Source organism: Camelus ferus, chromosome 11, assembly GCF_009834535.1.
Source record: "Camelus ferus isolate YT-003-E chromosome 11, BCGSAC_Cfer_1.0, whole genome shotgun sequence".
In the NCBI taxonomy this organism is placed as follows: Eukaryota; Metazoa; Chordata; class Mammalia; order Artiodactyla; family Camelidae; genus Camelus; species Camelus ferus.
Genome location: NC_045706.1, coordinates 6,762,243 through 6,785,357, shown reverse-complemented (window position 1 = coordinate 6,785,357; position 23,115 = coordinate 6,762,243). Strand labels below are relative to the sequence as shown.

The 23,115-nt window shown below is 39.2% G+C and overlaps 1 protein-coding gene across 2 annotated transcripts in view; it reads left to right on the top strand.

Annotated features, from left to right (window-relative positions):
- Window positions 1-12,224: 12,224 nt before the first annotated feature.
- ZRANB1 (zinc finger RANBP2-type containing 1) overlaps window positions 12,225-23,115 on the top strand; it is a 54,738-nt gene continuing 43,847 nt past the window's right edge. The window contains exon 1 of one of the 2 annotated variants that reach the window (XM_032490690.1): window positions 12,225-12,356. The gene's annotated coding sequence lies outside the window, so the exon portion shown is untranslated. The remainder of the gene's footprint in view (window positions 12,357-23,115) is intronic. The other variant, XM_032490689.1, reaches the window with a different exon arrangement.

Genomic DNA, 23,115 nt, shown 5'->3' with positions numbered 1-23,115 from the left:
GCTGGCCCTGGGGTCAGGCAGCTCCCGGGCCATCAGGCCTCCTCGAGGCTGAACCTTCCCTGGGCTGGAGCTGTAGATGTTCTGCCCACCATGGGGGCTACAGTCTGCTTACAGTCCAGACAGAGAGGTTTGTTTCACAGTCCTGCTCTTTCTGGCACACTGTGTATTTATTGAGCAAATCCTATGGGCCAGGCAGTCTACTAGGTATAAGGGTTATAAATACCAAAAAAGATCCCTGCCCTCAAGAAGCAAATCTTCTGGCACAGGAGAGAGGCAATGAATAAGATACAAAAATTTAAAAATATATGTATATGTACTTTGGAATGTTAGTGGCAGGTGCCAAGAAGAAAAGTTAAAGAGGGAGAGAGTGTCAGTGGGGGTGGCACTGACAGGGGACGAGGGAGAATTTTTGATGTTGGGGTTTGGGAAAGTGACATTTAAGCAGGTCACCTCACCAGGTAGCACATTCGTCCTTTGCTCCGAATTCTCTTCCTTGTAAATGCTACCTAAGGGCTGATCAGAGCCCTGAGGATTTCTGAGTTATTGTACAACACCATCTTTTCAGTCAAAATTTGCCTGCATAACATCCAATTTTAGTAAAAGTTGTTTTAAACATTGGAAATGTCATATTAAAAATATGCTGGTTAGAAATCTTTTTTTTTCTGAAGTGTTTATGAATTTAATTTCCTTCGAAGCAGATACTTCATTGATTGTCATATTTTTAGAGACTTGGGAAAGTTATCTTTGGCATCTTCTGAAGATTAAACACTTCCTGCAGTGATTGTTTTCCCACTCATTCTTTTAGTTGTTCTACAGGGTTTTTTCTCACAAAAGTATTAAGTAATAAAAATGTAAAACTACAGGAAGAAGAGAAAGGAAGAGCGAATCCTCCACATCAGGAAAAGGAGTATTACGTTATCAGGGTATTTGAAAAAGAAAATCCCCAAATAACAGTGGCTTAAATAAGACAGATGTATCTTTCCTGCATGCAAGATGTCTGAGGGGAACGCAGTCCATGCATGACCTGTGCAGTGGCTCCGGGGTATCATCAGGGCTGCAGGTTCCCAACCTTCTGTTCTACCATCCTCAAAATTACGTCCTGGTCCAGGATGGCTACGGGAGCTCCAGCCATCACATTCAGACTCTAGGACGGAAGATAGGGTGAGCAGAATGGCCCATTCCCTGCCTTTTAAGGAAAACTGTCATAAATCGCTCACAACACTTCCACTTTTTTGTTGTTGTTGTTGTTGTTCCATATGTATATGAAACATTATGGGCCAGAACTTGGTCACACGGCCACACCTACCTGTAACAGAGACTTGGAATATCAGTAAATGTATTGAGCTGGGTGATAGTTTTGTTAGAAACTGATGTTTTGTTGCTTGGGAGGGAGAGGAGAGTGGATGTTGGGAAGAGTTTCTAGCAAGTTCTGCCACACTCACCAGCTTCACTTTCTTTTTAAGTTAATGAAGGCTATGAATCTTAGGGGAAAAAATCAATACGTAATTCCTAGGGCCTTGAGAAACTACATTTTAAAATGTTCTCATTCTAACTTGTTAAAGTTCAGATGAAAAACTCCAATGGGGAATTAGATTCTGTCATCTTTATTTTTGTATACATTTCTTCAATAGTCTACCATTTCACCTGCTTTGGTATATATACATATATATACACACACACATACATTTTTATTGAAGTATAGTCAGTTTACAATGTTGTATCAATTTCTGGTGTACAGCATAATGCTTCAGTCATACATGAACATACATATGTTTGTTTTCATATTCTTTTCCACCATAAGTTACTACAAGACATTGAATATAGTTCCCTGTGCTATACAGTATAAACTTTTTGTTTACCTATTTTATATATATTAGTATCTGCAAATATTGAGCTCCCAATTTATTGCTTCTCACCCTTTTCCCCTCTCTGGTAACCATAAGTTTGTTTTCTATGTCTGTGAGTCTGTTTCTGTTTTGTAAATAAGTTCGTTTGTCTTTTTTTAAATTAGATTCCACATATAAGTGATATCATATGGTATTTTTCTTTCTCTTTCTGGCTTACTTCACTTAGAATGACAATCGCCAGGTCCATCCATGTTGCTGCAAATGGCATTATTTTATTTTTTGTGGCTGAGTAGTATTCCATTGTATAAATATACCCCAGTTTCTTTATTCAGTCATCTGTTGATAGACATTTAGGTTGTTTCATGTCTTGGCTATTGTAAATAGTGCTGCTATAAACACTGGGGTGCAGGTGTCTTTTTGAATTAAGGTTCCCTCTGGGTATATGTCCAGCAGTGGGATTGCTGGATTATATGCCATTTCACCTGGAATTGCACAGATAAGCAGTCAATTGAAAGAAGATTTCACTGTTGTGCTTTTTAGGACAAAATGATTTTTTTCTTTTTTCTTCCTTTTTTTTGACAAAATAATTTTTCAAACATGCATTTGAAAAAGGAAATAATAGTAACAGGTTCATTGTCATGGTAAGAGTTTAAGTTCTGCACTCTTAAAGAAAACATTTCCAAATGGACATCTTACATTTTTCTTTCCTGTTGAAAATAATTGCCAACAAAGAAGCATCTTTCCCTTGTTGACCCAGGCCACAATGCACTATCTGCTCAGGCAGTTTTTGTACAGTATGAGTCGCTTTCTGATGGAAAGGTAATGTATTTTTGCTTAAAAAAAAAAAAAAAGAGGTCTATTTTCTTGGCTCTTGAGCAAGAGTACGCCTTCCTCTTAAAGACTCATTTTCCATCTTTCGAATGATGACAGACATTGTCTGCCAGCATAGCAACACAAGAAAAGCGTCATGCTTCAGTTCCAACGGCTCTGGGCCACGATGATGTCAGCTTTCCTTTGTGCATGGTGACCCAGGGATTAAACTGCTAATTTTTTATTTGTGGGGGGTTTTCCTTTATAATTAGAGAAGCTTTTGAGAATATTATGTTAACACCAAACTACACGTCATTTGTGACTCTCTCTGCTTTATTAAAATAGATTTATCTCTGAGTTAGAGCTGGCTTTTTTACATAATTCTTTCCTACTTAATAATATAAGAGTCCTTGTCTCTAATCCTGATTTCAGTGATGGAAATCCTGCAGACTCAGAGCTATACTCTACGACAAAATCATGAAAGAAAAGTCTGTTATATCCCCCAGCTGTGGAAATACAGTTTAATGTTTAACGTACGAAGATGACTGGCATTAAATTCAATCTAGGCTCCAATAAATCTTCCCTTTTGTAATAAATCATTTCATTCCCAGGAGACAGTGCTGAAGAGATAACCTATGTTTATGGACTTAAGCTTCTTTTCCTATTGCTTTAGGAAGGTTTTTCTTGATGACTCTTCATTATTTTACTGGAATGCTTCTGTGCCGCCTCTGACATCCATCTTTTCTGAGTTTTAGCTGTACAATGGACTAGTATAATTATTTTTTATAGCGTAAAAACATGCTGTAGTAGAAAAAGGAAACTTCATATGTTCTCAAAATACATTATCTTTGGGTGGAACAATCTTTGCTTAGACAAAGGGATACAAAGTGGCAAGCGTGGTTTCCTCCAAGTAAAGCTCTGGAAATATCCATTTTTTGAGTTTGCTCGGCTGGAGTTGCTGTTGGCTGGAGAGCCTCCGTTTGTCTCTCCAGACCTGCTCTCCCCTTGCTCTGTGCCCCCGGGGCTGACTGACCTGCAAGGACTACATCAGTGGCTCTCTAGCCTGATGGTCAGTTTGATTTGGCCAATGGGAGGCCCTGGCAGAGACTGGAGGGAGGAGAGGGGTTAGGATATTTACTCTGGCTTGTTCTCTAGCAAAGCCACAGCTCCTGCCAGGTGGCCTTCCCTGCAACAACTGCTCTCTCTCCAGGATTTGGTAACGGCTCGCAGTTACTGCCAACTCAGGGCTGTTTCACCATCCTTGTTGATTTTCTTCCACACTGCCTACACCTGTGTAAAGAATTTTGATTTTCCCATTGGTGGGTGCTATGTATTTCTGCCTGGGATACTGATATGCAGGTCTTCTAATGACAACCTCTAATAATGGAGATAGTGGTTATTTTGCCTCTGACTTGTTTTTGGAGATGTTTTCATCACAAGTAGAATGTAAAGCAAGGCCCTGGACCATTTAAGCTTTCCCTGCTGTTTGTTTTTCTCTACTGGAGTTGTAAACTGTTTACATTCTCACACAATATAGAAGAGGAAGGAGGTAGTTCTGCAAGGTATCGGTACACTTTACCCAGTTCTCAAGATAGGCTGCTGACATCTTGCTAGAGCTCCCAGAGGTGTGTTGAGTGGTGGTCTTACCACCGTGGCCCAGGGTCAGATGAATGTGGTACTGAGTGGGCCCAAATCCTGCAGCATCTTCCTTCCCAGACCCACCTGCTAATTCCCTTACCTGCTTGCTTCCTGACCCCGTTACCGCCCTGAGTGCCGACTCTAACAGTTCAAGGGAACTCGGGCAAAGCTCCTGAAACAAAGTGCTCTAAAACTGATGCTAATCACCTGGCCTAAAATGTTGGGTGAGAAATTCATTTCGAACCCACTCCTTTTTCAGGTTCATCACTAAGTGAGTTTGGCCTCTAGTTGGCTACTTACGCTATTTCTCTTTTTCCCCATAATTGGAATGGTTGCCTCTTATTTCACAAGTTTGGTGAGGCCAGTAACTTGTGATTGTCTGATAAATTCTGTTAGCAAGGACTGCTTCTTGAAAAACAAATCTTAAAATTAGAGAAGGCATTGATATTTAGGCTTAATCCACACATCTTTTATAGAAATGTCTGTAAGTTGTGTGTCTTCTGGGTCCCGGCTAGGTAGATGGAAAAGCCTGGGGGAAGGGTCACTGGGTTATGATACTGACATTCAGATCTGTGTTCTAATTCCTAAAAAGAAAGTCCTGTAACTTCTTTGTTCCTCGGCTTTCCCTTCCATCATTGGCGACAACACCTGCCTGAAAAAACTGACATGGCTACAATGAGGTAGTGGATAGAAAAGTGCTTTGAAAATTTAAATATCTTAAAGACAGATTACTGTTGTTGCCTAAAAAAAAATTACAAGATGTAGTCTGAAACAGTGGTTTTTAACCTTTTTTGAGTCATGACTGCCTTTAGAGAATTGATGAAAGCTACAGACCCTCTCTCTCCAGAGGTTATAAGCCATCAGAGGATTTTCTTCTACAATTTCAAGGCATCCATGCTCTCCTGAAACCCGTCAAGCCCTGGAAAAATTTCATGAAATTTCATGAAATCTCTTTCTTTTTAAAGACTGCTAAATGCAAAAGTCAATGTAAGTGTTAGATATAATTTTCATCAGCATTCATGTATAAGACTTGACATTTGAAATTCTTCACAAGATATATAAATTACAAACCAAAAGAAGAATCAAAAGGAAGTATCAAACTATTCTCGGTTCTTGAGCAAAATTTAAATGCGTTTGGTTACTGAACTAGAATGATGGTGCTTGAAAAGATCCTGAGGTATAAAACCAAGAAAGCAAAGTGATTTAATTCATTTGATAAATATTTCTCGAGCACTTGTATGTGCCAAGGGCCATCCTAAGTGCTCAGGATACATTAGTGAATCAGTCAAAATGTCTAAAATAGAAAGACGGCACTTTCCATTCATAGCTAGAGCTGTGAAAGCTCTGGGTAATGTACAAATCCTAGCAGCCAATGAGTTCACTTAGTTGAATAATCCATGCTTTACTCCTTACTGTGGAACAACTGAATAATTTTGTATCGCTCATAAAACTATGTTTCTGTCTGACTAGTCCCCTTTTAACATTTGGCTTCTACATTTTAAATTTATAGCTACAATAAATCTTCCACCTTGAAAGTAACAAACTACTGTGAACTTCATGGTTTCCTCTTGCTGTGAAGCCACCATACAATTGTCCACAATTTGAATTAACATACTGTTTTTGCAGCAAATGAAATCATTTGTATGATTCACTCTAATTAATCTGAGAAATACTTGAATGACATCATGAATACTTCCAAATATTTTGAAATGTTTTTAGACTGTGTGGTCTTTGAAATGATTGGAAGGAAAAGAATGAAAAATATGGTGGCATTCCTAACTTTTTAGATTATATATCATGTTAGTGTTTGGCAAAATGGCAGAATATTTTCAATTCCAGGAGCATTATATAACAAGACATGTAATGAAGTATTAGATTCTACATCAGAATTTTTTTTTTTCCTGTGGGTGAGAGAGTTTGTGAGTGTGTGTTGGGGGTGGTGGTGGAGCACACGTCAGCACTGAAATAGGAAGAGGTTTGTTTATAAAAACAATAAACAAAAAACTCTGAGGTTGTTCACATGGGGTTAGACTGAAGCATATTCGAGGTTGACTGGGTATCAGTCCAGCTTTTCAATTTTTCAGCCTTTCCTAATTGAGATGCATCTTTTCCCTCACTGAGTCACCCAACTTTTGAACAATTTCCTGCCTCTTTTTCTCTTCTCACCTTGCTCAGCAAATCATAGTCACCTGTAAAACACGCCCTTTACTTCCCATTCCTGCTTTCCAAGGGACTTGCATCACTTGCTGCTCTGTGCTCTATATGGCAATATTAGTAATCTGATTATTTTACATGAAGTTCACCTTTCTGTCCTGAGACATAGAAAATTGAACTGTCCACTAATTAGATTAGGGTCTCAGCTTTTGTGTGTGTATGTGTGTGTGTGTGTGTGTGTGTGTGTGTGATGGTAACTTCAGAATAATTTTTTAAATGTGTGAAATAAATGAGATGATAAAGAGACCAACTGAATTGAATACAGTTATCAAAATATTAAGAAAATCTATAATATTAATTTAAGTACTTTCAAATAACAGGTTAGTGGCAGGTCTAACGTCCACCATGATTTTGCAGTCCTGATGAGCATAAATCTTATCTTGAGATAGCTACAATTATAGTGTGGTCTAAGAGATGTGATTTCTGTCAGTGCCAAAGTCACCAGGTCTGTTAATACTTCTGTGGTTTGTTGAATGCATTGATAATTGATTTAAATACTACATTTCAGTTCAAAGTTATTGGAAATAAAGATCTATTTTCTCCCCATCTGAGGTCACAGACCCATAGAGGGCATGGGGACTCCAGGTTAAGAACCATCCCCCACTAGACTGTTAGCCCCTTGCTGCAGAGACAGCCCCCCACTTTTTCTTTGGTCTGCACAGCCAGCACTCAGCACAGTGCCTACCATAGAGTATTTCCTCAACAAACATCTGAATTAAGTGAAACAGAAGCAGGGAAATGAACTTATGATTATTGCCAGGGCTTGTCACCTCTTATTTCACGGACTCTTCAGTTAACTGCTAGGGAAATATTACCCTACATTTCTCAGATGAGGAAACTGGAACTCAGAGGATGGCTAGGTGGCAGAGCAGCATTTAAACTCTGGTCTGTTTGACTCCAAAGTTCATGTTCTTGCCACTTCATAGCGTTGCCTCTTACAAAACTTCTCTAGGACCAGAGAATAACAGAAGTGAAGTTGTTTCAGAGAGTTGATGTCTCCAGACTTCTTAAAAGGACTCAATAGAATTTCAACAATTCTCTCATAACTCAGCAACTCTAGTTTACAGGACACCTAGTGGAAGGTTTATGACAATTTTTAATCTAGATGTAGGGTGATCTTGTTACTATGAGCACAAATTCCTACCCATCCGGATGAGACCAGTCCTAGCACAGACCAGGACCTGGATAAGCCAAGTGAGCTGTAGTCTGATACCTAACACCCATACTTGGTCCTTTCATGAGAGATTTTGTCCTAGGGAGATTTGCAGTTGGGTTGGTATCCAGAAAAGTCACAGGAGGATCCTATATTCCACAAAACAGTGGCATTTATTGCATGAGAATGGATCAGGCAACATTATTATATTGCATTTTCTACTGCAAAGAGGTTTTTCCACTGAGAGATCGTGTATAATCACGTACAGTAAGTGGAGGATATTTTGTAGTTTATAGAACTGACATTTCCTGCAATAAAGCTGAGAATTTGTTCTTGTAACAATTGAACTTTCTAGCATTTCTTCTGACGGAAGCTCACCAATTTTGTACAACTTGCTTCATAAGAGCACAGATTTCTCCAACAGACCCGGAGCAAGTTAGCCCTGCTGCCACTTCCTTCAGCAAAGTGTCTTTAACTTTCCTGATTTGGAAACGTCCACCTCTCGGCTGCCTCTGCCGTCTGGCCCCCTTGTTCTAGGCCTGACTCTGGGCTGCTGAACCTTTTTGGAAAAAGTGACTTCTTTTGCTCTTCTTGGTTTGCTTCGCCACAACTTTTGTCCCACAGTCCCTCTGGTCTCCTCCAGCTCCCAGCCCCCAGACCTCGTGATTCCTCCCAAGAGGAGAAAGGGTAGGAGTCTGCTCCATCATCTGTCTCTCCCATCAGAATTTCTCTGCAGCTCTATTTTTCACATCTTCCTTTTCTCTTGTTTCTGGGAAAGAAAATACCCTCTTCCCACTCCCCACCGCCCCCAAGCTAAGACACATCAGTCTGCTCTGGATCACCTCCCTCCTGAATTTGGACCCTTTTTTTTTGTTTTTCCTCTCCATCTTCTCTCCTTGTTTACAAAAGTGGTTAGATAAGCTCATTTAAAAAAAGATGTAAAAGAAAACAAAACCATTTCCTCATTCTTGTTACTCCCTGTGTCTACTCTTCTATCTCCTCCCTCCTTTTCATTGCCAGACATCTTGGACTGGTCCATAATCACTGCTTCAATGCCCACACATGCCTTCAGCTTTTGAAATCTGGCTTCTAGCCCCATCATCCTACTGAGAAGCTGTTCTCTGGAAGGTCACTAAGGCTCTTGTTTGTCAAAAATCAGTGACCTTTTCTCTGTTCTAATTCCTAAGGCTGTGGAATCTGACATTGTTTATTACCATGTTCTTGAGGCTCACCACGCTCTCAGCTTCCAGAATACCTTTTCATCTCCTATCTTTCTGACTGATCTTTTTCTCTTCCTTTGGTAGTTTCTCCTTCCAACTCCTGTGGGCTCCAAAAGGAACTTCTACTGAAGATGACTCCCTGATGTTCATCTCCAGTGCCAGCCTATCAAATTTTCAGCATTTCCCCTGCTTACTACCTGTCTCCTCTTGAGCCCAGCTTCTCTGCACACCTGGTCTAGTGGGCAACATCTCTTATCTAGTTCCTCTCCTGTGTTTTGACTGAATTTGGTTTATTTTTTTAATTGAAGTATAGTCAGTTACAATGTGTCAATTTCAGGGTGTACAGCCTAATGTCCCTTGACTCTGACTTTTGATTCTTTCCTGTCCCAGATTCAGACCTTGGCAAAACCTGAACGTCCTACTGTGACCTTATTTCACTTCTAGCTCTGTCTCCTCCTTTCCATTTCCATAGCTAGTTTGGTTTTAAGTCCTTGACTCTTCATTGGTTTCTCTGTCCCTGTTTAGTTCTACCCTAGTTTGTTCCATGGGCATTCCAGGTTAAGGTGTAAGTAATGGCACTTTCTGGCTTGAAAATTTTCCATGGTTTTCTGTTAGTAAAGAAGTTAAGTACAGACCCATGATTTGGCATTCAAGATCTTCATAACAAGGCAGGAAAAGTAAAATGGAATTTTATCTTCTTTAGGTAGTTTGAAAAACACCTAAAATAAAACTCAAAACCAACCAATTGTCAACAAATCTATAATGTCCCTACACTTTGGTACAAGGGTTCTGAGAAAAAGAACTTTTTTTTTTAACGGTGGCTACATCTTTCCCCAAATCAACTATTTCTCAGAATATATGTAAGGAGGGTTCATAATTTAATCTCTATGCCAAACAGCACAGATCAGCTCCTTCATTGTGACAGTGCTGTCTGCTGTATTTCCGACATCCTTTTTACTCAAATGTGGTGTGATGGAAAGGAGATTTGACTGGGGAATCAAGAGCTTTGTGTTCTAATTTTAGACCTAGATGGTCTGGCTTTTGCTAAGTCACTTACAGTCTCTGGGCATTAGTTTCCACATCTGCAAACCATGGGGCTAGGGTAATGTTGTGGTTGGCTGCACATTATAATCACCTGGGGAGTGTATTTAAAACAAAGCCCTCCTCTTGGGGATGGTTTCGCAGGTCTGGGTGGGGCCCAGATGTGTGTATTTTGGAAAGCTCCTCAGGTAATCCTAATGCGTAGCCAGGGCTGAGAACCACTTTGCCTGGTATCAAGTACTTTTTCAGCTTTGACAGAGTCATTTTTGGATGTGCTCTTCCTCTCAATTGCAAGATGATTTTCATCTGAATTTATTTAGCACATTCTACCTTATATTATAATTATAGTTATTTTTGTCTTGCCCTCTTTCCTATGCTGTAGTTTCCTCAAACACAGACTGTCTTACTCATTCGTGTGTGCTCGTTACTCCCTGGCACATGGTACTTTAAAGTTTGCTAAACTAAGTGAAGAGTTAATAAGCTTACTCAAACAATATCCCCTTTCCTTAACAAAATGAACTGCAAGTCAAACTAAACAAAAACACCTAATCCTACAGTTCTTGCTAAATTGTAGGTGAGACGCTTTGCAGCTGAAGTTCAGGAGGGGGAGGCTGGAGGTTCTTAGAGGCTCTTAAAATATTTTCAAAGTGAAATGTTGGTGGAGCCATTTGTTCTTACATAATAACGTCGTTTAATTTTATCTACAATTAGATAAAATCTAACAACAATTGTGTTAATTGTATGTTTGAGAATGCATATTAAGTTTTGTAGGCAAATGAGTGTTGCAGTTTAAACTCAGTTTACTGATGAGTCCTTGAGCAAATAATGTTATTCTGGGAAGAGGCGATCTACGAATCTCTACATCACAGGAATGGCTGCAAAGATAAAATATACCAACAATTATGAAAGAGGTTGTTGGTGAGAGGAAACAATACAGATTTTATTCTTCAGTGGACATAGTGAAGGCTTACAGTTTTTAAAGAGTTGCTGCATTTTATAGTTATTCAAACTCCTGAAATAAAATCTGAAGTATGAAATATGCAAGGCAAAATTTCACTGGGAAAAGCAAAGCTGTCTAGTTGGAAAAAATGACATATGTATGAAGTTTTAGTAAATGACTAAATGACTTAGACTATTTGGCTATATTTACAGTATAAAAATATACAAAACGCATCACCATATAACATATTCTTTTTTAGAACTTGGGCTCTGGGAATTCTCCCGGCAGTATTTTTCCACGGCTGTTAATTTATCCTCTTCCTTACATTTACAATTTACAGAAAAGGCAACCTTAAGAAAACTGAGTTCACACCAAACTAGAGCTAGAAGTAGTAGGAGAGAGCGAAAAGCAAAGACTTCAAGACTTTTTCAAAAAATTTAATTTTATAGAGATATAACTGGCATACAACTCCATGGCTTTTCATTATGCATATATATATGATGTAATATATACATTATAAATATACACATACACACATACCAATGGATAGCCGTATCGAAGGCAAGAATAAAAAACAGACATTGTAAATAAAACAGATATATAAAAATTAAACTATCACTACCTAAACATTTATCTTCCCTGGTGTCGTATCAAGAGTTTGAAACTGTGTAAGAAAAAGTGAGGCAGAACATCACTAAGAACTTCACTTGGGAGACGTGAGACTTGGGGGTTGACTTGGAAATCTGGTGAATCAGTGGCAGAGGACACACCGCGCGTTGCGCAGCCGCGAGAACGCCCTCCAAGCCACCCGCTCTGCGTCCCGCTGCCCTCCGCACGCCGCGCCGCCCCGTCACCTCCCGGCATCCCCCGCACGGCGCAGAAGTCCCGCAGCCCCCGCCGGCCGATCGCCGCCGCACAGGGGGCGGGGCGTGGGGGCGGGCACGCGCGGCCGCCTCACAATCGGGGCCGGGCGCCGGTGTGACGTCACCCTTCCGCGGCCCGCCTTCTGCGCCTGGAAAGAGGCGGCCGCCCATTGGCTGCTCCGCTGGCGGCCTCGGGGCCAATGACAGTGCGGCGAGCGGCGGGGTCCGGCCTTGACGTTGTGCTGTCTGCCGTAGGGTTTATTTGGCTTCGGGGCCCCTCACCGCCGCCATTAGGAACCCGCAGCATCCGAGATCGTCCCCCTTCCTCTCTCCCCCTTCCCCCCGGCGTCCCCCCGCCTCCGCGTCTGCTCTCCGCCCCTCTGCCCCCGCCTCCGGCAGCCGGGAGCAGCGCGCGGGCCCGTGGAGACCATGTCCTGACTGAGGGGAGAGGGCGGAGGCGGCAGCTGCGGGGCGGGCGGCGGCGCGGAGGGAGGCGGAGAGGGGCCGGGCTCGGCTCGTCACCGCGGGCTGCTCGGGGAGTCGCCGCCGCCGCCGCGGCCGCCGGGCTCCGAGCCTCGGACGGGGAGGAGGAGCAGGAGCTGGAGGAGGAGGAGCCGCCGCCACCGCCAGGTAACCGGGCCCAGGGAGGGCGCCCCGTTGCAGGCCTCTCGCGGCCCCGCCGCGGCCTGCCTGGCCCCTCGCTCCCAGCCGGCGCCCAGGCCCCTGGGTCTCCCGGGCCGCCCGCCCGCGCCCCCCAGGGCGGCGTCGCAGGCGAGGAGAGGGGAGGGGGCATGGTCTGGCCCCGCCGCGCTTCCATCTTGGGCTTTCCGGGTGCGGGGACAGGCCCGGGGCTGTGCGAGGGTGGGTCCGCCCGGCTTGTTTACGGACCATCGATCAGCCTCGGCTTGACGCGGCGCCTGCCCTGCCACCTCTTTTCCGCCACATTCACCCCTTCTGCTCCCCCCTCCCAACTTCTTTCCTGCCACCTACGGGTGGGTGAGTGGGTGTTTGCTCCCACTCTGTAATAGGCCCTAAATACTTGGGTCCATTGCCACAAGTTGGTGCTGGTCTCCAAACTTGTATTTCGGTCCCTTGGCTGCTTCCTCTCCACCTCCTTGGGTGGCCTCTCGTTGTTGCTTTTTCTGTCTAAGAAAATAAAGATGGGGGGCGATGAGAGTGGGACTGGGGAGGGGGGAAGAGCTGGAACTAGTGGAAAGATTGTCTACCCCTCGCTTGCAATAACGATTGTTCAGTGCAAGTATCTGTTATTTTATCCGCTGTGGCTTGGTGTGTGTCATTTCACAGACAAAAGATCTGTAATGAATACTTGGCATTAAGTACAAGGGACCAGCAGTTTAGGTTTAGTCTGGAAGTTTGAACCGGTCCATCATCTTTGAGATACACTGGTGTTTTGAAACTTTCTTGCTGAGAATTTCGTATTTCAGTTAATTGATTCCCCTTTTCCATTCCTCCGTAGACTATCAGGTTAAACGCCGTCCCCTCTCCCCATTATTTTGGTTTGCTTCCCCCGCGTATGATCTATTTATATTGTTGTCAATAAATTTATTGTACAAAAATAGTGTTTGAGAAACACAGTTGGAGAGAAATCTTTAGCTCTTTGAAACGTTATATAATGAGTGGTCTCTTTTTTAGTTGACTTCTTTATCACTTGTGCGACCTCAGGGGTACCCATGTTTTGATCAAACATGGATGACTCAGTGTTAAAACCATTGGCCAGGAGAAACCATAAGGAATTTTGATCTTAGCTTGTGCCAAGGGCCTTGGGAAAGTCATCTAAACTACGTTTGTGAAATCTCTTCTCCTGGTTATTAGTATTATTAATTAAATGAAATAATTCTAAAGAACTTTGGAACCCTGCTTTCCCCTTGATGTTTGGATCTTATAACAAGGTTTGCAGTCACTTCCTTATACTTAAAAATTTCATGACATTGTTTTTATAGGGCTATTAGGGGGACTAAGAGGACAGTGATGGCACATTTTAGTCTTTGGGGAAGATATTATTTGAATGTCATGAGGGATTTTTATTTCTGTTGATATTTCAACACCTTTTATTAATGCTTCAGAGCACTGAGACACCCATTTATTTACTCTGAAATGTGCTTGGGTTAGTATGATGGACTCATTCATGGTAGTATATTTTAAGCTTAAGGTCTCTGTACACTATAAGGGTTATGGATTATTACATTTAAAGTCTGAAGATTATTATAGTTCTGGAACTTATGATCCAGTTGTACAATATTGGAGTTAAATTACTTCATGTGTGTTATTGATACACTGAGAACTGTTCAATGTGCTTTATACTTGCATTGCTTTTATGATAGATGGAAACTAAATGGGAGCTGCAAAAGTAGACCACTGTAGCTTTTTATTTAACTTGGCTCAGTGTTATTATTTGAGTATTGCTCCTTGCTTTCCTCCTTTCCTAATAATAAGCTCTTGTGCCTGGGCTTCGAACACGTTTTCTCCCAGTGATGCGGTGTTTCATCAGAAATATTTGTGCTCTGCTAATGCTTTGGGTGAATAATATCTTGCACGTTTTAACACTCACCTTCTCACATCACAAAGTAAAAACTTTGAAAACACTCCTTGTTACATGCAAAGTAAAATTTAAGCTCCTTGGTCTGGTTTTCAGGTTTCTCTGTAATCTGGCCCTGATCCATTCTTCATTCTTAACTCTTATTTCTTCTATTTGTGAATCTTTAGTTTCAGCCATACTAATGTTTGTTGTTCTGTGAAGTCCCTCCCCTTGGCCATTGTTTGTGCCTTTATTTCTGTTTGAAACCTTCTTCTGGATACTCTCTGTACTCTGGGTCCAGTTGAGTCCTGTCTCTTGAGAAGCCTTTTTGACTACTTCAACCACAAGGGGTCTGTTCACCTCTTTCTTGTGTTAGGACTTTTTTTTTTCCTTAGCATATGCTATCCTGGCTTTCAGTTTATCTTTTTATGTTTTGTTCTGCTTCCCAGTTACTAGTTTTGGGACCTTTGAGGAATGGGTATGAACTCTAAACCCTGTATCTATGAAGACTGTATATTCAGCACTGAAAATATGGATACATGGTCTGACAAAGTATTTTTGGTTATAGAGATATTCTAGAATATGCAGTTTGTACTGTAAGTATTGGAGTTTCTGGGACTTTGATGATTTTATGAGACAAAATATTTGAAAGTGGGGATGTCTCAAAAACTTTTTTTTGGTCTGTATGTTTATATCTGTTATGAGAGTGGTTCTTTTTCTGTAGAGGATGCTCAACATTTTGATAATGATCATGTCTTATTTCAAATAAATACAAGTACCGTAGGTCTGTAGTTTACTTCTGATTTGAGTCTGGGACAGTTTTACTTCAGTTTGACTTTGATACTAGTGACACTAAGATGATTATTCCATATTTGTATTAATTCCATAGGTAACATTTAGCATCATGGGCAGGAGAAAATAATCCGTAGTCTGTTTGCATCCTTAACCTCAGATGTTGGCAGCATGTGTCATTGATCATGAGGTAGATGAGACTCAGGAAAATGTGTGATTCACTGCTACCTGTCAACACTGTTGGAAGAAAACACAAACAGGCTAGTCTACAGGATTTTTGTGTATCAAGGATAATGCATGTAATTATGTAGTACATGGGTGGTTGCTGATGTAGTTGGAAAATAGGTGTGTGTGTTTCTGTTGTGTGTCAGAGTGGGAGGCCTAATGTTTGATGGATACATAGTCTCTTGGCAGTAAACCATCTTGATTTATCCACTGCGTCTATGGGAACTTGTGCTTTTCCTCCAGTTCACCAGAATATTTTTTCTCTTGAAATTGACTGATTTTTAGAAAGTGGTTTACATGAAACCCTTTTCTTTTTAAGCATCAGAAACCTTTTTAGCTTAATGGAAGTGAAAATCAGTTTAATTTTCGGAAATGCTAAACATTTTTACTTAGGCTACTTGCATTTATAAGAGACATTCTCATAGAATTACACCAGTAATTTCACCATTTGAGAAATCTGAATCAGTAAACATTCTTTGCTTTCTGGGAGAGGTGGTATTTTGGTTAAGATGAAATTTTTGACAAGAGCCATTAGTGTGAATTTTAAAATGGGAGATTGGTCAGGTAAATTGAATATAAAATTAACAAATTTTCAGCTGCCTAGTGAGTTTAACTTTTTAGTAATGAAAAGCTACTTTCCTTTATTGAGGGTAAATTGTCCAACCCCTTCTCACAGCACAATTTTGGTTTTTTATTTTTTACATTTTGGCAAGTCAGATTTTTATGCGGGTTGAATTCACATAAATAAAAAGTACTGGAATGGATGAGGCATTGTTGGAAATCAGTTGCGTATCTTTCCAGTTTTTTCTTAACTTAATTTTAAAAAATGACAGTTTAATTGAGGTTTATTTCATATAACATAAAATTTGCTCTTTTAAAGTATACAGTTCATTGGTTTTTAGTATATTCACAGAGTTGTGTAACCATCACCATTATCATCACCTGAAAAAGAGACCCTGTACCATCCATGAGAAGTCATTCCCCCTTTGCCCCAGTTCCTGGCAACCACTAATCTTTCTGTCCCTATGGATTTGCCTGTTTTGCACTTTTTGTACAAATGGAATCATACAATACAGTTGTCTCTTGGTACCTGTGAAGGATTGGTTCCAGGACCCCCTCAGATACTAAAATCCAGGGATGCTCAAGTATCTTACATAAAATGGCGTGATATTTGCACATAATCTATGCACGTCCTCCTGTATACTATATAAATAATTTAATTTCTAGATTACTTGTAATACCTACTGCAGTATAAATGCCATGTAAATAGTTGTCGATACATGTAAATTCAGGTTTTGCTTTTTGGAAGTTTTAGTATATGACCTATTGTGTCTGTTCACTTAGCATAGCATGTTCAAGTTTTGGCTGTGTTATAGCATGTATCAGTACTTCATTCCTATTTTTGGGTAAATAATATTCTATATATGGATATATACCACATTTTGTTAATTTTTATTCACTAATTGATGGACAGGTAGTTTCCACTTTTTGGCTTTTATGAAATGTGCTGCTGTGAACATTTGTGTACAAGCTTCTGTGTGGACATGAGTTTTCATTTCTCTTGGATATATGCCTAGAAGTGGAATTGTTGGGTCATATGGTAACTCTGTGTTTAACCTTTGAGGAACTTACAGACTATTTTCCAAAGTGGTTGCACCATTTACATTTCTACCAGCAAGGTATGAGGGTTCCATTTCTCTATATCCTCATATCAACACTTGTTTTTTTTTATTGTAGCCATCTTAGTGAAGTGGCATCACCTAGTTTTTATTTGCATTTCCCCAGGGCCTACTGGCATTGAGTATCTTTTCATGTGCTTATTGGCTATTTGTATATCTTTAGAGAAATGTCTGTTCCGATCCTTTGCCCATTTTTCAATTGCGTTATTTGCCTTTTTAGTGTTGGGTTGTAAGAGTTCTTTATATATTCTGGATACAAATCAGATAAATGACTTGCAAATATTTTTTCCTATCCTGTGGGTCATCTTTTCACTTTCTTGATGGCATCGTTTGAAGCACAAAAGGTTTTAATTTTAATGTAGTCCAATTTATCTGTTGTCTTTTGTCACTTGTGCTTTTGGTGTCATCTCTAAGAAGCCATTGTCTAATCCAAGGTGAAGATTTGCATCTGTGTTTTTTTATAAGAATTTTTACAGTTTTACCTCTTACTTACAGACCTTTGATAATTTTGAGTTAAGTTTTGTACTTAGTATAAGGTAGGGGTCCAACTTAATTGTTTTGCAGATGGCTATCTAGTTGTCCCAGCACCATTTGCTGAAATTTAATTAGCTTTAACAACATACTTATGCTCAACTATTTTATTGCAATACAGCATTTGCTGGATGTATGAAGAAATTATCCTTTCTTTGCCCATGAAGAAAAGGATTTCTACTTAGTGTTGCACATTACGTTGCAGCAGTACTCTTGTGATTGGAATTCTGAAGGCAAGACACTTCTGGGATTTTTAACAAGCCAATTCTAAACCCTTTTCTGGTTGGGATGGGTAACTAACTTCATTTTTTGGTATTTGGTAAAGCTGAAGTTTGCTTTTAAACTGGGAAACTATAGCAGTTTGCAGAACTATTTTTGACTGATCTTTGCTTGAAATACTATCCTTTGACACCAGTAGAATATTAAATTGCTTTTTATTGACTAAATGATTAGCGAGCAACTCTTGGATAACAGTGTTTATAGAGACATAAAAGTGAATTTTTCACGATTGATGGTTAGAAACAAACCATAATCCACTAAACTATGTACTATGAAGTGGTGAAGAAACGACTGAATTAATTTAGCACACGATTAGGATTGGGTCAAGAAGGGCTTTACAGAGGTGGCAACGTTGGAGCTAGTTCTTCTGGAAGGAGTAACAGGTTTCCAGGTATATAAACCAAGGTGAGAATGGGAGAACATCCTCTGCAGAAGCAGTCACGTAAGTGAAGGCATGGAGATGTGAAAATTATATGTCGTATATAAGGCAGAGCAGACAGTACAGTACGGCTAAAGATGCAGATGTGGTTGGAAAGGCACTCCTAGCACCTGGTTATGAGTGCCTTATTCCTTCTCCAGGCCATGATCCTCATTTTCCCCTAGAGCAGGTGTTGTCAAGGGGCTGGGAATTGGAGAGGAGGAGTGATCCTCTTCATTGTGGATCATCATTACAGATGGGAAGAGGGAAGCGTTTTCTCTCTCTCTCTCCGTGTGTGTGTGTGTGTGTGTGTGTGTGTCTGTGTGTGTCTGTCTGTGTAGGGAGATATGCTGAGGATGTTTGTATAAAGTTTAAAATCTGAAGGTGTTTTTATAGAAATCCATTCAGCAAATTAAGTTAATAATTGTTGGGCTTTTGCCATGTGCTGAGGTTGTTTAGGGTTTTCAAGAACTAGATTACATAAAATACTGTTAGACAGGCTACTGAGTTAAAACATTTAGTAATGGCTTATTCGTTGTTAAGTATTTTAGAAAGCAGTTGTACTAGATGTTGAGATACTCCTACAAACAAGACAAAGTCTCTGTTACTTGTATTTATATTCTAGTGTAGAGATATTGATATATATAAATACAAATACATTTTTCCCCCTAGAACTGTTTAATAGTAAGTTGCAGACTTGATACCCCTTAATCTCTAAATATTTCAGTGTGTATTCCCTCAAAACAAGGGCTTTCTCTTACATAACCACAATACAATTATCAAAATCAGGAAATTAACATTTCATGATTAGTTTTTGTAAGAATAAGATTCTATAAATCTTACTTAAATTTTGTCAGTTGTTCCATTACTGTTCCTTATAAAGACAAAAGATCTCAGATCATGAGTTGCAGTATGTTGCCATGTTTTTTATAAGCTCTTTTAATTGGAACAACAAAGTCCTTGTTTTTCATGATATTGGTGTTCTTGAAGAATATAGGACTAGTAATTTTGTAGAAAGTCTCTTAATATGGCATGTCTGATATTTTCACATGTATTAGTTGGATTTCTATTGTAAGGAAAGTGTTCTCCATTATTTGTGTGTTTATCAATGTGTGTAGACTTACGGATTTTTGCTTTATTCAGTCCTTTAAAATCCTTTACTGTTACTTATGTGGATGCTTGAATTGATCCAGATTTGGCCAGTGGGAGCCCTTTTTGCTAATTTCTGCATTTTTTTTTCCTTAATTTAAAATGATAAGTATGACTGTATTACAGATTTTATTTTATTTTTTTGGAACAGTTTTAGGTTCACACCCAAAGTTCCCATGTCCTTTTAAAAACTTCCATCATTCTTTGAGAACTGATAGGTTTTTTGTTTGTTTGTTTGTTTTAAAGAAAATGTTTCTTGAATATTAGTGAATAAAAAACATTGTTAAGAAGCAGATTTTTAATCATAGACTTGATTTTTTAGAGCAGTTTAGGTTCACAGCAAAATGAGCAGGAAGTTCAGAGATCTCTTTTACCCCTTCCCTCCACCCATGCATAACCTCTCCCACTATCAACATCCTGCAACAGAGTGGTTCATTTGTTACCTTGATGAATACCATGACAGGTAATTATCAACCAGAGTCCATAGTTTACATTAAGGTTCACTTTTGGTGTGGTATATTTTATGGGTTTTGACAAATGTATAATGACACATACCCACCATTATCATATCATACAAAAGAGTTTCACTGCCCTAAAAATCCTCTGTGCTCTGCCTGTTCACCCTTCCTTCCCCTCTAACTCCTGGCAACTACTGACCTTTTCATTTTCTCCATAGTTTTGCCTTTTCCGGAATGTTGCATATAGCCGTTTCAGATTGGCTTCTTTCACTTAGTAATATGCATTTAAGTTTCCTCCATGTCTTTTCATGGCTTTGATAGGTTGTTTCTTTTTAGTGCTGAATGGTGTGTCTGGATGTATTACAGTTTATTCATCCATTTACCTACTGAACTGTGGTTGTTTGCAAGTTTTGGCAGTTATGAGTAAAGCTGCTGTAAATATCTACATGCAGGTTTTTTTTCATGACATAAATTTTCAACTCCTTCAGGTAAATACCAAGATGCACAAGTGCTGGGTCATATAGTAAGAATATGTTTAGTTTTTAAAAAAAACTGCCAAAATCTACTTCTAACTTGGTTATACCACTTTTACATTCCTGTCAGCAGTGAATGAGAATTCTTGTTGCTCTGTATCCTTGTCAGCATTTGATATTGTCAGTGTTCTGGATTTTGGCCAGTCTAATGAATGTGTAGTGGTGTCTCATTGCTTTTTTAACTTGCAATTCCCTAATGCGGTACAGTGTTGTGCATCTTTTCACATGCTCATTTGCCATCTGTATATCTTCTTTGATGAAGTGTCTGTTCAGGTCTTTGCCCATATTTTAATTGGGCTGTTTGTTTTCTTACTGTTGACTTTCAGGAGTTCTTTGTATAGTTTGGATATGGTCCTTTATCAGATACTTCTTTTGCAAGTATTTTCACTTAATTTTTGACTTGCCATCCTCTTGACGGTGTCTTTGTAGAACAGAAATTTTTAATGTTAACAAATCTAGTTTATCAAATATTTCTTTCATGAATCACATCTTTGGTGTTTTACCTAAAAAATTACTGGCATAGCTAAGGTCATCTAGATTTCTTTTTGTGTTATCTTCTAGGAATTTTATGGTTCTGCATTTTACATTTAGTTCTGTGATCCATTTTGGGTTAATTTTTGTGAAAGGTATGAGGTCCGTGTTTAGAGCCATTTTTTACATGTAGATGTCCAGTTGTTTCAGCACCATTTTTTGAAAAGACTGTTTTCTCAATTGTATTGCCTTTACATCTTTGTCAAATATCAGTTGATTCTGTATATGTTTGTCTATTTCTGGACTCTGTTCTATCCCATGGATCTGTTTGTTTAGCCTGTACCACACAATGTCTTGATTACTGTAGCTGTGTAGTAAGTCTGGAAGTCAGAGTAGTCAGTCCTCTGACTATTCTTCCCCTTCTTCAGTAGTATGTTAGTTATTCTGGGTATTAACCTCTCCATATAAACTGTAGAATCATTTTGTTTATACCCACAAAATAACTCGCTGGAATTTTGATTGGGGTTGCATTGAATCTTTTGATTAAGTTGGGGAGAATTCAGATTTTTGTAATATTAGGACTTCCTATTCATGAATATAGAGTAGCTCTCCATTTATTTAGTTCTTGGATTTCTTTCATCAGAGTTTTATAGTTTTCCTCATATAGATCTTGTACATATTTTGTTAGATTTATACTTGAGTAATTCAGTTTGGGGGGTGATAATGTAAATGGTGCTATGTTTTTAATTTCAAATTCCATTTGTTCATTGCTGGTATATAGGAAAGCAATTGACTTATTTATATTAACTGTGTCCTGCAGCCTTGTTATAATCACATATTAGCTGTAGGAGTTTTGTCAGTTCTTTTGGGTTTTCTACATAGACAATCATGTCTCTGCGAGTAAAGACAGTTTGATTTTTTTTCCTTCCCAATCTGTCTTCTTTTTTTTTCCCCTTGTTTTACAGCATTAGTTAGAATTTCCACTTTGACATGTAAAAGGAGTGGTGAGAGGGGACATCTTTGCTTTATTACTGATACTAGCTGGAAGGATTCTAATTTCTGACATGCTCTTTGTCACATTGAGATGGTTCCCCTGAAGCCTGCTGAGAGGTTTTTCTTTTTTTTTGAATCATGCATTACATTTTGTGAGATACCTTTTCTGCATGTATTCAGGTGATCATGTGATTTTTTTTTTCTTTAGCCTATTGATATGATGGATTCTGTTAATTGATTTTTGAACATTGAACTAGCCTTAGCCTTGTACATCTGGAATAAACCCTGTTTGGTTGTGGTGTGTAATTCTTTTGTTGAATTTGATTTGCTAATATTTTGTTGAGGGTTTTTGCATCTGTGATCATGAGAAACATTGAAAAGACAGATTTTTATCACTTTGGTTTAAGTCTCTTAGTTTTCTGAAGTGTGATAATCATCTGCAAGTTTAGTCTGAAATAAACTTTGGTTCATATTTTGAGGTATTTCCTCTCTTTTATGAACTGTACCTGCAAGTCGTAGAGAGAAGCTATGTTCATAAGTTTTTCAGTGTTTTAACATTGCTTCTCGAACACAAGCGCAGATTTTTTTTAGTAGATTCAACAGTCATAAAATTATTCTGTAAAATTCCTATAAAAGTTTGTAAGTGCTTACTCTCAATTTCTCTACAGATTAGTAAACAGTTCATAGAATATCACAGGGCCCTGGACCAAATTTTGAGAAGCAATCTTAACAATATATAGTATACTGCTTCCTGCTCCTTTTCCAGTCTTAGCAATGTAAGCCTTAATTCTTAGTCTAGAACAGCATTTGTTACCTTCTTGATATACTTTAAAAAATTCTTGTTATGAAAAATTTCAAACATATGTAGAGAGAGAGAGAGAGAAGGAGGGAGAGGGAGAGAGAGAGGGACTAAGAGAATGAGTTCTCGTGTATCCATCACCCAGTTATCAACACATGGCTAGTCTTGTTTCATTTATATTCCTTCTTCTTCCCAATGGATTATTTTAAAGGAAATTCAAGACATAACACTGTAAATAATTCAATATGTATGTCTTAAGAGAACTCTTGAAAAGGCATACGTACCATACTGTTAACCACGCCTTATATTTTTAATAGCTTCTAATATCAAATCAGTGTTCAAATTAATTTTTAACATGTATGTTAATTTTAACACACACATACACACACACGCACGCACACACACAGAAACCCATAGGGATTTGCTGATTGCATCTCCATGGAATCAGTTTGTGCCTCTGTCCCCTGTGATCCTGTAAACTGGTAGTTAGATCTGAAAGCTCGATCACATTCAAAATTGACACCTA